Source organism: Cheilinus undulatus, linkage group 23 (assembly GCF_018320785.1).
Source record: "Cheilinus undulatus linkage group 23, ASM1832078v1, whole genome shotgun sequence".
Classification (NCBI taxonomy): Eukaryota; Metazoa; Chordata; class Actinopteri; order Labriformes; family Labridae; genus Cheilinus; species Cheilinus undulatus.
Window position 1 is genome coordinate 567,837 of NC_054887.1, and position 15,347 is coordinate 583,183.

Genomic DNA, 15,347 nt, shown 5'->3' on the forward strand with positions numbered 1-15,347 from the left:
CTGAGCAGCTATGCATTCATATTCCAGATCCATGCCTGATCACATTCAGTTCTCTGATGTAGTTCATGTCTGCTTCCTGTCGCCATGGTCGCTCAGGTCATCTAGACCAAGTCAGGAGTAAAAACTGCCAATTTTTAAACCCAGCAGTCACACTGGTAGGTGGACAAAAAGTTAATAATGCATGACCTGAACAGACTGGCATTAGCTCTACACTCTGTAGCCTTAGCTCACTTCTGTGGAGGTTTTCAGAGCACTGAGAGCTGGTCAACAGGATCCAGAGTCCCACATCATGAGAGAGCTGTAGTCCCAGAAACCAAACAGAGAGAATGTCAGTGTTGGGAAAGTTCAATTTCTACATGAACTATTTCAAAGTTCAGTTCACAAATTATAAAATGAACAAGTTCAGTTCATAGTTCATAATTCAAAATTTTGAACTAAGGTCACAATGAACTACTTCATAGCTGTTTTTTGTTTTTTTTTTCAATATGTACTGCTAGCTATTACCCTTAGAATACTGGCATTTCCCCATTGTCGCCACCCATTCAGTCCACACTTGCACCCATTCAGTCACTTGCACCCATTCAGTCACTTGCACCCATTCAGTCACTTGCACATACCTTGAAAGGCTTAGAGGGTGCTTTAGTTCAGTGTTCTGTTTCAGGTTTGCTGTTGACGTTGATGTTCGGAGATGCTTCTTGAAACCCAGCGGGCAAAGTTTACACAAAAAGGCAAGACTTGTCCCACCTGGATCATCACTGACCTTTTCATAAAATTCTTTTAAGTAATCTTACACAGATGCTGTATTAATCGTGGAGGCAGAGTCTGAGATAGTGCTGCTGCCTTCATTTGTTTTTGCCTCCATGCTTCGCATTTTGATGACACAAGCAGCTGTGCGACTCTGTGGTGGCTGGCATTGCCAGATTGGGTGTTTTTATCCCTACATATTAAGGCCCATTCACCGTGTGTTTTAGCCGGGCTTTCGCCTGGAAGGCTCTATGGTAATCTGGCACTCTCTCGAACAAAGTTAAACTGTAAGAGAGTGCCGTTCACAAACACTAGAATGAGCGCGCTCACAATAACGTTCATCAGGCAGAAATACAGTACGTTCCAGTTCACGTTCGCCCAAAATATGAATGAGTTCATGAACGATCGTTCGCTGAGCTCGTTCAGGCACAACACTGGAGAACGTGATGGGTGGGAGTGGAGAATGAGAGACTAAAATGTCTCTGCTGACGTCTGCTCATGTTTAGGGGCCACAGGGCCACACACTGAGCAGCACTAAGACACTGCTGAAGAGATCAACTGAGCACACAGAGAAAACTTTCTCAGTTTCTCTCACTCTATTTCCACCTCCTGCTCTCATTCTTTTGATGAATCAGGATCACAGCTAACAAACATGGAGTCAGGCTGCTGGAAGAAGGAGAGGAGAGAGAAGTCCAACATCAGATTCCAGCGCTGACCCTGCCAAAGACTCGAGGAGAGGGAAAAGCTCCAGACCACTGAAGCATGCACATAGAAAGTTAAAGTCCATGACGAAGGTTAAGTTACTGCAGTCGGGGTTATCCTAACCTGATTAACCCCGTTTACTGACACTGATTCAAAGGAATATTTCTTCACTTTTGTGTATCTGGCATTTCTATTAGATTACCCCAAATCTAAGACTGAAAACTTTGGTCAAGAGAATTAGGCATGACACGGCAGGACATGATGACAATTATCATGTGTTTCTTGACAGAGTGGTTCTGACGGCACTGATCTTAATCACTCAGGTTGTTGTATTACCACCAGATGTTCTTCATCCCTCCTCTTGATAATATTTCAGGTCATAGTTTTCATCCTCATAAATGTTCAGATATCACCAACCTGCATCTTTGACTGCATACTCACTAATGAGAGGATAACATCATGAACATAAATGACAGAGACAACAGTATCCACAGTGTTTTAAGAGACTACTGAGGTTTGGTATCAGCACCAGTACCTGATCCTGCTATCGGTGAGACCTCAAGCTTTTAAAATTGTGCACTGCACTGTACTTTAATGGCTGCCATTTATTCCTTGTAAGGTTGTGATCCACTTCTGCCTTCTTCCATGTCTTTCTGCAACAGAAATCTGTTTCCTCTTTGCCTGTAATTATACACCTTTGTACCTTTCTGCACAGCAGGACAGAGCCCTGGTTTTAGATTAGAGATTACCCTGGAGAATAAGTGAACAAGAGTAATCAAAACTAGACCTGATCCAGTAAGCAGCTGGCTCCTTTAGTGATAAAAATAATCAGAAGATGACAACACTGGTTAGTGTGAAAAATGTACCAGAAGTGGTCCTTTTGTTTGATCATTTATGCACAGGTCCTGTTTATTCAGCTGAATCTGACTGACTCCAATGAAACAGAGGGAGAGAGAAGGAAAGAAAGGGCCAACTTCAAATCAAACCCTCACACCGTGGGTGCCAGTCAGTCACCCAGTCCTTAACACATACCACTGCGTTCATAAGCACACGTTACTTGTACTGCTCTATTAGCTGGCCCTCACTGGTATCCCTTTTAGACTGGCCCTCACTGGTACCCCTCTTTACACTGGCCCTCACTGGTACCCTCTTTAGACTGGCCCTCACTGGTACCCCTCTTTAGACTGGCCCTCGCTGGTACCGCTCTTTAGACTGGCCCTCACTGGTACCCTCTTTAGATTGGCCCTCACTGGTACCCCTCTTTACACTGGCCCTCACTGGTACCGCTCTTTAGACTGGCCCTCACTGCTGCCCTCTTTAGACTGGCCCTCACTGGTACCCCTCTTTACACTGGCCATCACTGGTACCCCGCTTTACACTGGCCCTCACTGGTACCCCTCTTTAGACTGGCCCTTGCTGGTAGCCCTCTTTAGACAGGCCCTCACTGGTACCCCTCTTTATTCTAGCCCTCACTGGTAACCCTCTTTACACTGGCCCTCACTGGTACCCCTCTTTAGACTGGCCCTCACTGGTCCCCTCTTTAGACTGGCCCTCACTGGTACCCCTCTTTAGACTGGCCCTTGCTGGTAGCCCTCTTTAGACTGGCCCTCACTGGTACCCCTCTTTATACTGGCCCTCACTGGTACCCCTCTTTACACTGGCCCTCACTGGTACCCCTCTTCAGACTGGCCCTCACTGGTACCCCTCTTTACACTGGCCCTCACTGGTACCCTCTTTAGACTGGCCCTCACTGGTACCCCTCTTTAGCTGGCCCTCACTGGTACCCCTCTTTACACTGGCCATCACTGGTACCCCGCTTTACACTGGCCCTCACTGGTACCCCTCTTTAGACTGGCCCTTGCTGGTAGCCCTCTTTAGACAGGCCCTCACTGGTACCCCTCTTTATTCTAGCCCTCACTGGTACCCCTCTTTAGACTGGCCCTCGCTGGTACCGCTCTTTAGACTGGCCCTCACTGGTAACCCTCTTTACACTGGCCCTCACTGGTACCCCTCTTTAGACTGGCCCTCACTGGTCCCCTCTTTAGACTGGCCCTCACTGGTACCCCTCTTTACACTGGCCCTCACTGGTACCCCTCTTTACACTGGCCCTCACTGGTACCACTCTTTAGACTGGCCCTCACTGGTACCCCTCTTTACACTGGCCCTCACTGGTACCACTCTTTAGACTGGCCCTCACTGGTACCCCTCTCTAGACTGGCCTTCACTGGTACTGCTCTGTAGGCTAGCCCTTACTGGTACTGCTCTATAGGCTAGCCTTTACTGGTACCCCTCTCTACACTAGCCCTTACTGGTACTGCTCTGTAGGCTAGCCTTTACTGGTACCCCTCTCTACACTAGCCCTTACTGGTACTGCTCTGTAGGCTAGCCCTTACTCGTACCCCTCTTTAGGCTAGCCCTTACTGGCACTGCTCTATAGGCTAGTCCTTACTAGTTCTGCTCTATAGGCTAGCATTTACTGGTACTGCTCTATAGACTAGCCCTTACTGGTACTGCTCTATAGGCTAGCCCTTACTGGTACTGCTCTATAGACTAGCTCTTACTGGTACTGCTCTATAGGCTAGTCCTTACTGGTACTGCTCTATAGGCTTGCCCTTACTGGTACTGCTCTATAGACTAGCCCTTACTGGTACTGCTCTATAGGCTAGTCCTTACTGGTTCTGCTCTATAGGCTAGCCCTTACTGGTACTGCTCTATAGACTAGCCCTTATTGGTACTGCTCTATAGGCTAGTCCTTACTGGTTCTGCTCTATAGGCTAGTCCTTACTAGTACTGCTCTATAGACTAGCCCTTACTGGTACTGCTCTATAGACTAGCCCTTACTGGTACTGCTCTATAGGCTAGTCCTTACTAGTACTGCTCTATAGGCTAGCCCTTACTGGTACTGCTCTATAGACTAGCCCTTACTGGTACTGCTCTATAGGCTAGTCCTTACTAGTACTGCTCTATAGGCTAGCCCTTACTGGTACTGCTCTATAGGTTAGTCCTTACTAGTACTGCTCTATAGGCTAGCCCTTACTGGTACTGCTCTCTAGATTAGCCCTTACTGGTACTATTCTATAGGCTAGTCCTTACTGGTACTGCTCTATAGGCTAGCCCTTACTAGTACTGCTCTATAGGCTAGCCCTTACTGGTACTGCTCTATAGACTAGCCCTTACTGGTACTATTCTATAGGCTAGTCCTTACTGGTACTGCTCTATAGGCTAGCCCTTACTGGTACTGCTCTATAGGCTAGCCCTTACTAGTACTGCTCTCTAGACTAGCCCTTACTGGCACTGCTCTATAGACTAGCCCTTTCTGGTCCTGCTGTATAGGCTAGCCCTTACTGGTCCTGCTCTATAGGCTAGCCCTTACTGGTCCTGCTCTATAGGCTAGCCCTTACTGGTACTGCTCTCTAGACTAGCCCTTACTGGCACTGCTCTATAGACCAGCCCTCACTGGTACCACTCTTTAGACTGGCCCTCACTGGTACCCCTCTCTAGACTGGCCCTCACTGGTACTGCTCTATAGACTAGCCCTTACTGGTACTCCTCTATAGGCTTGCCCTTACTGGTACTGCTCTATAGGCTAGCCCTTACTGGTACTCCTCTATAGACTAGCCCTTACTGGTACTGCTCTATAGGCTAGCCCTTACTGGTACTCCTCTTTACACTGGCCCTCACTGGTACTCCTCTATAGGCTAGCCCTTACTGGTACTCCTCTATAGGCTAGCCCTTACTGGTACTCCTCTATAGACTAGCCCTTACTGGTACTGCTCTCTAGACTAGTCCTTACTGGCACTGCTCTATAGGCTAGTCCTTACTGGTCCTGCTCTATAGGCTAGTCCTTACTGGTACTGCTCTATAGGCTAGCCCTTACTGGTACTGCTCTATAGGCTAGTCCTTACTGGTACTGCTCTATAGGCTAGCCCTTACTGGTACTGCTCTATAGGCTAGCCCTTACTGGTACTGCTCTATAGGCTAGTCCTTACTGGTAGTGCTCTCTAGACTAGTCCTTACTGGCACTGCTCTATAGGCTAGTCCTTACTGGTACTGCTCTATAGGCTAGTCCTTACTGGTACTGCTCTATAGGCCAGTCCTTACTGGTACTGTTCTATAGACTAGTCCTTACTGGTACTGCTCTATAGGCTAGTCCTTACTGGTACTGCTCTACAGGCTAGTCCTTACTGGTACTGTTCTCTAGACTAGTCCTTACTGGTACTGCTCTATAGGCTAGTCCTTACTGGTACTGCTCTACAGGCTAGCCCTTACTGGTACTGCTCTATAGACTAGCCCTTACTGGTACTGCTCTATAGGCTAGCCCTTACTGGTACTGCTCTATAGACTAGCTCTTACTGGTACTGCTCTATAGGCTAGCCCTTACTGGTACTGTTCTCTAGACTAGTCCTTACTGGTACTGCTCTATAGGCTAGTCCTTACTGGTACTGCTCTATAGGCTAGTCCTTACTGGTACTGCTCTATAGGCTAGTCCTTACTGGTACTGCTCTATAGGCTAGCCCTTACTGGTACTGCTCTATAGGCCAGTCCTTACTGGTACTGTTCTCTAGACTAGTCCTTACTGGTACTGCTCTATAGGCCAGTCCTTACTGGTACTGTTCTCTAGACTAGTCCTTACTGGTACTGTTCTCTAGACCAATCCTTACTGGTACTGCTCTATAGGCTAGCCCTTACTGGTACAGCTCTCTAGACTAGTCCTTACTGGTACTGCTCTATAGGCTAGTCCTTACTGGTACTGCTCTATAGGCTAGCCCTTACTGGTACTGCTCTCTAGACTAGTCCTTACTGGTACTGCTCTATAGGCTAGCCCTTACTGGTACTGCTCTCTAGACTAGTCCTTACTGGTACTGCTCTCTAGACTAGTCCTTACTGGTACTGCTCTATAGGCTAGCCCTTACTGGTACTGCTCTATAGGCTAGCCCTTACTGGTACTGCTCTCTAGACTAGTCCTTACTGGTACTGCTCTCTAGACTAGTCCTTACTGGTACTGCTCTCTAGACTAGTCCTTACTGGTACTGCTCTCTAGACTAGTCCTTACTGGTACTGCTCTATAGGCTAGCCCTTACTGGTACTGCTCTCTAGACTAGTCCTTACTGGTACTGCTCTATAGGCTAGTCCTTACTGGTACTGCTCTATAGGCTAGTCCTTACTGGTACTGCTCTATAGGCTAGCCCTTACTGGTACTGCTCTATAGGCTAGTCCTTACTGGTACTGCTCTATAGGCTAGCCCTTACTGGTACTGCTCTATAGGCCAGTCCTTACTGGTACTGTTCTCTAGACTAGTCCTTACTGGTACTGCTCTATAGGCTAGTCCTTACTGGTACTGCTCTACAGGCTAGTCCTTACTGGTACTGTTCTCTAGACTAGTCCTTACTGGTACTGCTCTATAGGCTAGTCCTTACTGGTACTGCTCTACAGGCTAGCCCTTACTGGTACTGCTCTATAGACTAGCCCTTACTGGTACTGCTCTATAGGCTAGCCCTTACTGGTACTGCTCTATAGACTAGCTCTTACTGGTACTGCTCTATAGGCTAGCCCTTACTGGTACTGCTCTCTAGACTAGTCCTTACTGGTACTGCTCTATAGGCTAGCCCTTACTGGTACTGCTCTATAGGCTAGTCCTTACTGGTACTGCTCTATAGGCTAGTCCTTACTGGTACTGCTCTATAGGCTAGCCCTTACTGGTACTGCTCTATAGGCCAGTCCTTACTGGTACTGTTCTCTAGACTAGTCCTTACTGGTACTGCTCTATAGGCCAGTCCTTACTGGTACTGTTCTCTAGACTAGTCCTTACTGGTACTGTTCTCTAGACCAATCCTTACTGGTACTGCTCTATAGGCTAGCCCTTACTGGTACAGCTCTCTAGACTAGTCCTTACTGGTACTGCTCTATAGGCTAGTCCTTACTGGTACTGCTCTATAGGCTAGCCCTTACTGGTACTGCTCTCTAGACTAGTCCTTACTGGTACTGCTCTATAGGCTAGCCCTTACTGGTACTGCTCTCTAGACTAGTCCTTACTGGTACTGCTCTCTAGACTAGTCCTTACTGGTACTGCTCTATAGGCTAGCCCTTACTGGTACTGCTCTATAGGCTAGCCCTTACTGGTACTGCTCTCTAGACTAGTCCTTACTGGTACTGCTCTCTAGACTAGTCCTTACTGGTACTGCTCTCTAGACTAGTCCTTACTGGTACTGCTCTCTAGACTAGTCCTTACTGGTACTGCTCTATAGGCTAGCCCTTACTGGTACTGCTCTCTAGACTAGTCCTTACTGGTACTGCTCTATAGGCTAGTCCTTACTGGTACTGCTCTATAGGCTAGTCCTTACTGGTACTGCTCTATAGGCTAGCCCTTACTGGTACTGCTCTATAGGCTAGTCCTTACTGGTACTGCTCTATAGGCTAGCCCTTACTGGTACTGCTCTATAGGCTAGCCCTTACTGGTACTGCTCTATAGGCTAGTCCTTACTGGTACTGCTCTATAGGCTAGCCCTTACTGGTACTGCTCTATAGGCTAGCCCTTACTGGTACTGCTCTCTAGACTAGTCCTTACTGGTACTGCTCTATAGGCTAGCCCTTACTGGTACTGCTCTCTAGACTAGTCCTTACTGGTACTGCTCTATAGGCTAGCCCTTACTGGTACTGCTCTATAGGCTAGTCCTTACTGGTAGTGCTCTCTAGACTAGTCCTTACTGGCACTGCTCTATAGGCTAGTCCTTACTGGTACTGCTCTATAGGCTAGCCCTTACTGGTACTGCTCTATAGGCTAGTCCTTACTGGTAGTGCTCTCTAGACTAGTCCTTACTGGCACTGCTCTATAGGCTAGTCCTTACTGGTACTGCTCTATAGGCTAGCCCTTACTGGTACTGCTCTATAGGCTAGTCCTTACTGGTACTGCTCTATAGGCCAGTCCTTACTGGTACTGTTCTCTAGACTAGTCCTTACTGGTACTGCTCTATAGGCTAGTCCTTACTGGTACTGCTCTACAGGCTAGTCCTTACTGGTACTGTTCTCTAGACTAGTCCTTACTGGTACTGCTCTATAGGCTAGTCCTTACTGGTACTGCTCTACAGGCTAGCCCTTACTGGTACTGCTCTATAGACTAGCCCTTACTGGTACTGCTCTATAGGCTAGCCCTTACTGGTACTGCTCTATAGACTAGCTCTTACTGGTACTGCTCTATAGGCTAGCCCTTACTGGTACTGCTCTCTAGACTAGTCCTTACTGGTACTGCTCTATAGGCTAGCCCTTACTGGTACTGCTCTATAGGCTAGTCCTTACTGGTACTGCTCTATAGGCTAGCCCTTACTGGTACTGCTCTATAGGCCAGTCCTTACTGGTACTGTTCTCTAGACTAGTCCTTACTGGTACTGCTCTATAGGCCAGTCCTTACTGGTACTGTTCTCTAGACTAGTCCTTACTGGTACTGTTCTCTAGACCAATCCTTACTGGTACTGCTCTATAGGCTAGCCCTTACTGGTACAGCTCTCTAGACTAGTCCTTACTGGTACTGCTCTATAGGCTAGTCCTTACTGGTACTGCTCTATAGGCTAGCCCTTACTGGTACTGCTCTCTAGACTAGTCCTTACTGGTACTGCTCTATAGGCTAGCCCTTACTGGTACTGCTCTATAGGCTAGTCCTTACTGGTACTGCTCTATAGGCTAGCCCTTACTGGTACTGCTCTATAGGCTAGCCCTTACTGGTACTGCTCTATAGGCTAGTCCTTACTGGTACTGCTCTATAGGCTAGCCCTTACTGGTACTGCTCTATAGGCTAGCCCTTACTGGTACTGCTCTCTAGACTAGTCCTTACTGGTACTGCTCTATAGGCTAGCCCATACTGGAACCCCTCTTTACTACTTTCGCCCGTTGGCTGGTCTTTACTGGTTCCTCTCCTTAGGCTGGTCCTTATGGGTCAAAGTTCAAGCAGCACAGCTCTTCTCCTTGGTAAACTCTCTCCTTACCTGACTTCTCTCCTGTCTACAGACCTGGTAAATGGTAAAGGCACTTGAGCTTGTATTTCCAGTCATCTGATCACTCTGCTTGTACACCGAGGCCACACCCCCCCCATTTACACCCATTCACTCACATATTCATTCACTGATGGCAGAGGTTGCCATGGAGATTTGACCATCAGTATTAGCTAATCCTATTCACACGCTTCTGTACCCATTTACACTCCACTGGTGCAGCAGTGGGAGCACACTGGGGTTAACACTGGGCACACTGGCTGATGGCCCAAACACATCAACCAGTGACTACAGGAGCTTAGAGATCCAACCCACAACCTTTAGAGAGGACCGACTCTACTGAGCCACACTCTCATCTCAAGTCATAGATCAGATCTCAGTCCTGAAGTACTCTAAAAAAAAACCCTCTTTAGTACTGAATGGGTATAAACACCATCTTATAATAAGGTCCATGTATGATTATGAAAGACGTGTGTCTGGTCAGTCATACGTGTTCTGACCATGTAAACCCTTTATTCACAGTACAGCTGGCCATGCCCTCACAGTTTACTACACGCAGGTCTGTGACTAATGCTCTCCTTGTCATGGTGTCAGTCTCCAGATCAGAGAGGAAAAATAAATGAGTGTATGTCAGAAAAATGGGATTAAAGGGAATAAAAAATCATCTGTGAGTAAATCTCTGCAGCGGTCAACATTGTTGGTGTAGGAATATCTAATACATCAGAGAAGTATGACTTCTAGACTCTAGACTAGGATCATTCTTTAGATTCAGATTAGAAATAGTCAGTAAATAATAGCATTACACTCCTGTCTCTGACACTGATCATTCTCTTTAGCTTCTTCCACCGGTGTGGCTGTGCTGTTCATTGTTCATCTTTCTGTAAGTCTCCATCTTTCATGAATGTCAGCCCCACATCTGCACTGTTTCTGCATGATATCAAAAAGGTGTGAAGACCGACTTACACACCCAAAGACCCCCCACGGCTGCTGTGCTTTTGTCACAGCTGTTCAGGTAGGACTGACTCAGAGCGGGGAGCGGACGATGCCTCGGTGTCACCGCGTTGGATCAATGGCGAGGTAGTGGGAGGACGAGGTCATGTGAAGGTGACATTGGCCGATCTGTTAGAGTTGGCCAGACGCTCGGCACCAGGTCTCCCAGCAGGAGGAGGGACGGTCTGACCTGAGCCAGGCGGCTGTAAACCTGAACATCAGAACAGCAGAGAGCTTCAGTCTAACGGCGGAGAGAGCCGGGGCTGCCAGGACTCTGCTCAGGGAAGAACTGTTGGCTGAGCAAAAGTTGGTGGAAGTTGCCAGAGACGTCATTCTGTGATTTGAGACTCTGAGCTGAGAGACAGGAAGTAACAACAATCTGGATTCAAGAGAAAACGCTGACTCATGCAGGTAAAAATACTCACTAAGGCCGTTCACACACTAGATGATTTTTTAATCTGAAACGATTTTAAAACCGTGGGAGACCACAGACTTCAGGACAGTTTCCAAAGATTTTTCATCTTTAATCCTCTGAACACACACACTAAACGACTCAGCCAGACTGTCAGATCTCTGGAGACCACACACCTGCCGACCTGCCTACGACCTCGCGTGATCACATGACTTCAGAAGAAACAAACATGGATGTCTGTCAGTACCGTCTTGCTGTCTCTCCATAACAGGCTGTCCTGGCGTTTGTTACAGGTGCAGCAACAATCATAAAACAGGGAAAGACTCTGGATGAAATCCTGGCTGGAGTTAAGGTGCAGTTGTGTTTCTGGTTGTGAGTGGTGAAAGTACGAATGATTCGTCTGGTGATGCTACCGGTGTGCTCGCTCTCATTGGTTGTTGTGGGTACTCCGTCAGCAGCACTACGACCCAGAATACAAATATCAAACGTTTGATATTTATGATTCAGGGTTTTGGAGGCTACGACGTGATTTGGAGCAGTAAATTAATCGCGTTGACACCACACACATGCAGACTACTCAGACGAATAATCGTTTGTGATGAGGCTCCGGTGTACGCCCCACAATCGTCAAAGGAGGCAAATCTTGCCCCAAATCGGGCTTAAAATCCTGTAGTGTGTGGCCGGCCTAACCAGTCTAATTCATCAGCTGGTTTGTTCATTTATCCCAAGTTGTTTATTAAGGCAAGCAGGCTGGACAATGCTAAAAATGAGTATTAGCTAGCTTACTTCTCCCCATCCTCTCCAGTTACAGACAGTCACAGTGAGCTGGCTGTCCATGTTGGACTGTTAGTTTTAATTTCCAGTTAACTCCAACAGTACTGATGTCATGATTACACTGTTAGAGAGAAAAGAGGGATCTGTTCATTTACATTAGCTCTATAAACATCAGACCCCAGTGTGATAGTACAACATGGACCAAACTCTGACAGTGTTGAATAAAGGTCTATTTTCCTATTACTCTGTGTGTCAGTAAATATATCAGAGGTGTCCAAACTATGGCCAAATATCACAATTTAATATTCAGTTATCTTGAGTTGATCTTATTCATTTTTTAACAAATTCAAGCTATAAATAATTCCATTAAAAAGACCATGTGTGTTGAAAACAATGAAATTATTTCCAAAGCAGTTAATCCATAGTAGCATGAATCTAAATATGGGGATGCAACAAGCTTTAAGTTATGAAGGAGGAGGCTGGGGTGGAGGAGGTGAAGCTTTAGTCTATAAAGGAGGAGGCTGAGGTGGAGGAGGTGAAGCTTTTGTCTATAAAGGAGGAGGCTGGGGTGGAGGAGGTGAGGCTTTAGTCTATAAAGGAGGAGGCTGGGGTGGAGGAGGTGAAGCTTTAGTCTATAAAGGAGGAGGCTGAGGTGGAGGAGGTGAAGCTTTTGTCTATAAAGGAGGAGGCTGGGGTGGAGAAGGTGAAGCTTTGGTCTATAAAGGAGGAGGCTGGGGTGGAGGAGGTGAGGCTTTAGTCTATAAAGGAGGAGGCTGGGGTGGAGAAGGTGAAGCTTTAGTCTATAAAGGAGGAGGCTGGGGTGGAGAAGGTGAAGCTTTGGTCTATAAAGGAGGAGGCTGGGGTGGAGGAGGTGAGGCTTTAGTCTATAAAGGAGGAGGCTGGGGTGGAGAAGGTGAAGCTTTAGTCTATAAAGGAGGAGGCTGGGGTGGAGGAGGTGAGGCTTTAGTCTATAAAGGAGGAGGCTGGGGTGGAGGAGGTGAAGCTTCAGTCTATAAAGGAGGAGGCTGGGGTGGAGGAGGTGAGGCTTTAGTCTATAAAGGAGGAGGCTGGGGTGGAGGAGATGAGGCTTTAGTCTATAAAGGAGGAGGCTGGGGTGGAGGAGGTGAAGCTTCAGTCTATAAAGGAGGAGGCTGGGGTGGAGGAGGTGAGGCTTTAGTCTATAAAGGAGGAGGCTGGGGTGGAGGAGATGAGGCTTTAGTCTATAAAGGAGGAGGCTGGGGTGGAGGAGATCAGGCTTTAGTCTATAAAGGAGGAGGCTGGGGTGGAGGAGGTGAAGCTTTAGTCTATAAAGGAGGAGGCTGGGGTGGAGAAGGTGAAGCTTTAGTCTATAAAGGAGGAGGCTGGGGTGGAGGAGGTGAAGCTGGGGTATGACTTCAGTGAAGTAACACTATTCTTCATCAGTTTTAGATAAATGAACTATTTTTGCTTGTATTGCAAATTTGATGTCATTTGCTTTGTTTAAGGACATTATCATTCTTTTGTCACTTATCTTGGTTAAGAAAAACACCCATAAACATAAAACAGAGGAATTTTATAATCCATTATATAAAAAAAAATGACACTTGAATGTTTGCATAATATGCATAAAATCTCTGCTGCTGCAAAAATTGATTTATCAAACTGGTATTTTGACACATTTCAAGTTAAAGAAATGTTGCTCCTTCTGTGATTTGTAAATTGCAGCAGGCCATATTGTGATTTAATCTAATTTGTGATTATTTTCCCAGCCCTACTTCATTCTATTTTCTTAGTTAGACTACGGATACACATATAGGAGTTTATCCAATACTGATTACTTTTAGCCGATATTGATGTCTGTATATAAATGTAGTTCAGACCTTGAAACACAGTTTAAGGGTGAACGAAGAAACAAACTCCAGTCTCTAGAACATATTAAAGTTTAAGTTAATAGGTTCGACACAGAAAAAGACTGTAGCTGTCTGCTGGTCCTGACATGATGAATAAAACCTACCGGATTACAGCAGCAGATATCAGCATGAATGGAGCTCATCAGCTCCTCTGTCTGATCTCAAGGTCTGATTTCTAAATCATACTGCTCTAATCATCCTCAAGCACCAACACTTCTGTAAAGGTAGTCAGCTTCCAGCAGGTTGCTCTTGTTTTGTGTCTGAATGTGGAGATGAACCGTCAGCGCCTCTCTTCTCTGCTGCACCCCAAAATCCTCAACAATGATTGGCTGTTGGCTTTGGTAGACATTAGTTAAGAGCTGTAATTTAGGCTGTTTTGGTTTTCAAGTACATTCACTTACTAAGCATGAATTTTAGTTACATGTTGGTTTGAGAGATGTAACCAACATTTATATGTTATGCTGCAGGTTTTTTGATCTGTGCTACCAGACTGTCAGCCTCTGTAGCTCCAGTGTTATGTCTTTAAATGTAAACGTACAGCCCTGCTTTATCAGCATTTTCTCATTTTTATGAACTAGAAATAATACCAACCAGAGCTTGTACACATCTTAAATGTAGGAGACGTCTCGTGTGTTTGTAAGCATCTGCTGCTTTTCCCTCAGGAAAGTAGATCCATCCATGAGCTTTATTCTCAGCGGGTGTGTCGCTGAGTGGGGAAAATCCTCGGAAAGCGTTCCCCTGTCCTCCAGAGCTCCAAATAAACTACATTATACAGACGTAGCATGATCGGTGAAGGAGGACGGGAGAATTTGAATATCTGGCACAGTGAGCCGTCCGAGGCAGACACAGAAGCCGAGGCTAAGCTAGGCTAGGCTAGGTTAAGCTAGGCTAAGGTAGAACGCTGTGGTAGAAGAGGACAGCAGCTAAACCACAAGGGTGCTTGTTGTTAAGTTTATGTAGGGGGGGGCCTGAGGGGGACCAACCTGAACTGCATTTTTTCAGTTTTATACAAAAGCTATACATTTTTATGATGTTGTCATGGTTCCAGTTTGAAACCAGTATAGCCATACAAACATCCAGGCAGACAGACGTCTCCAATTATAGTAGCACGGTGTAATCAAGTCTCTTTAATTTCAGTTCTCTGGCACTAAAATGTTATAGACCCACATTCTTTATTTAGTTTCTGCTACTAGGTATATTTCACTGTAACACATGCCACTGGAATGGAATGATAGGATCTACTGGTCAGAATCATAACTAAGGATGTGTACTCTGACTAGTCAGAACCAGGAGTCAGTGAATGATGAATATTTTAACCTGTTCATTAAGTTTTAAGTAGATACACTATTGATGGGAATTTCAGCTCTTTGCAGTCATCCGGATCGTTTGGCTTGGCTCTCCAAAAACAGCCGCCTCTTTGAATCGGCTCGTTCATGAACTTCCCATCCCCGGTTCACACCAGTAATCAGAATAAAACGGCCTTCTTAACCATAAAGGTCCATGTGGGTCAGGATTTATATCAGAAGGAGGTTCATGCCAGTCACTCTGACTAACATCCGTGAACTCTCTGGCTCCAAAGCCGGCCTCCTGGTTGGGGTTTAACTGCTCTGACTGTCCATGTCTGAGGGTCTTCCTGCAGACCTGTAACCTACTCCTGTTTATAGACTACAGGAAAGTCTTTGGGTTTCATTAGGGAGAACAGCAGACCAGATTCCAGTCCATGATGCTGGTTCAGTTTGAAACAGTGAACAGTGAAACAATGAGGACTAGGCTGTGACCCCAGCAGAGGAACAGAGCAGGAGATAAAGACCCGTAGGTGACCCGTCTTTATCTACAGGCTCCTGTGGAGGACGT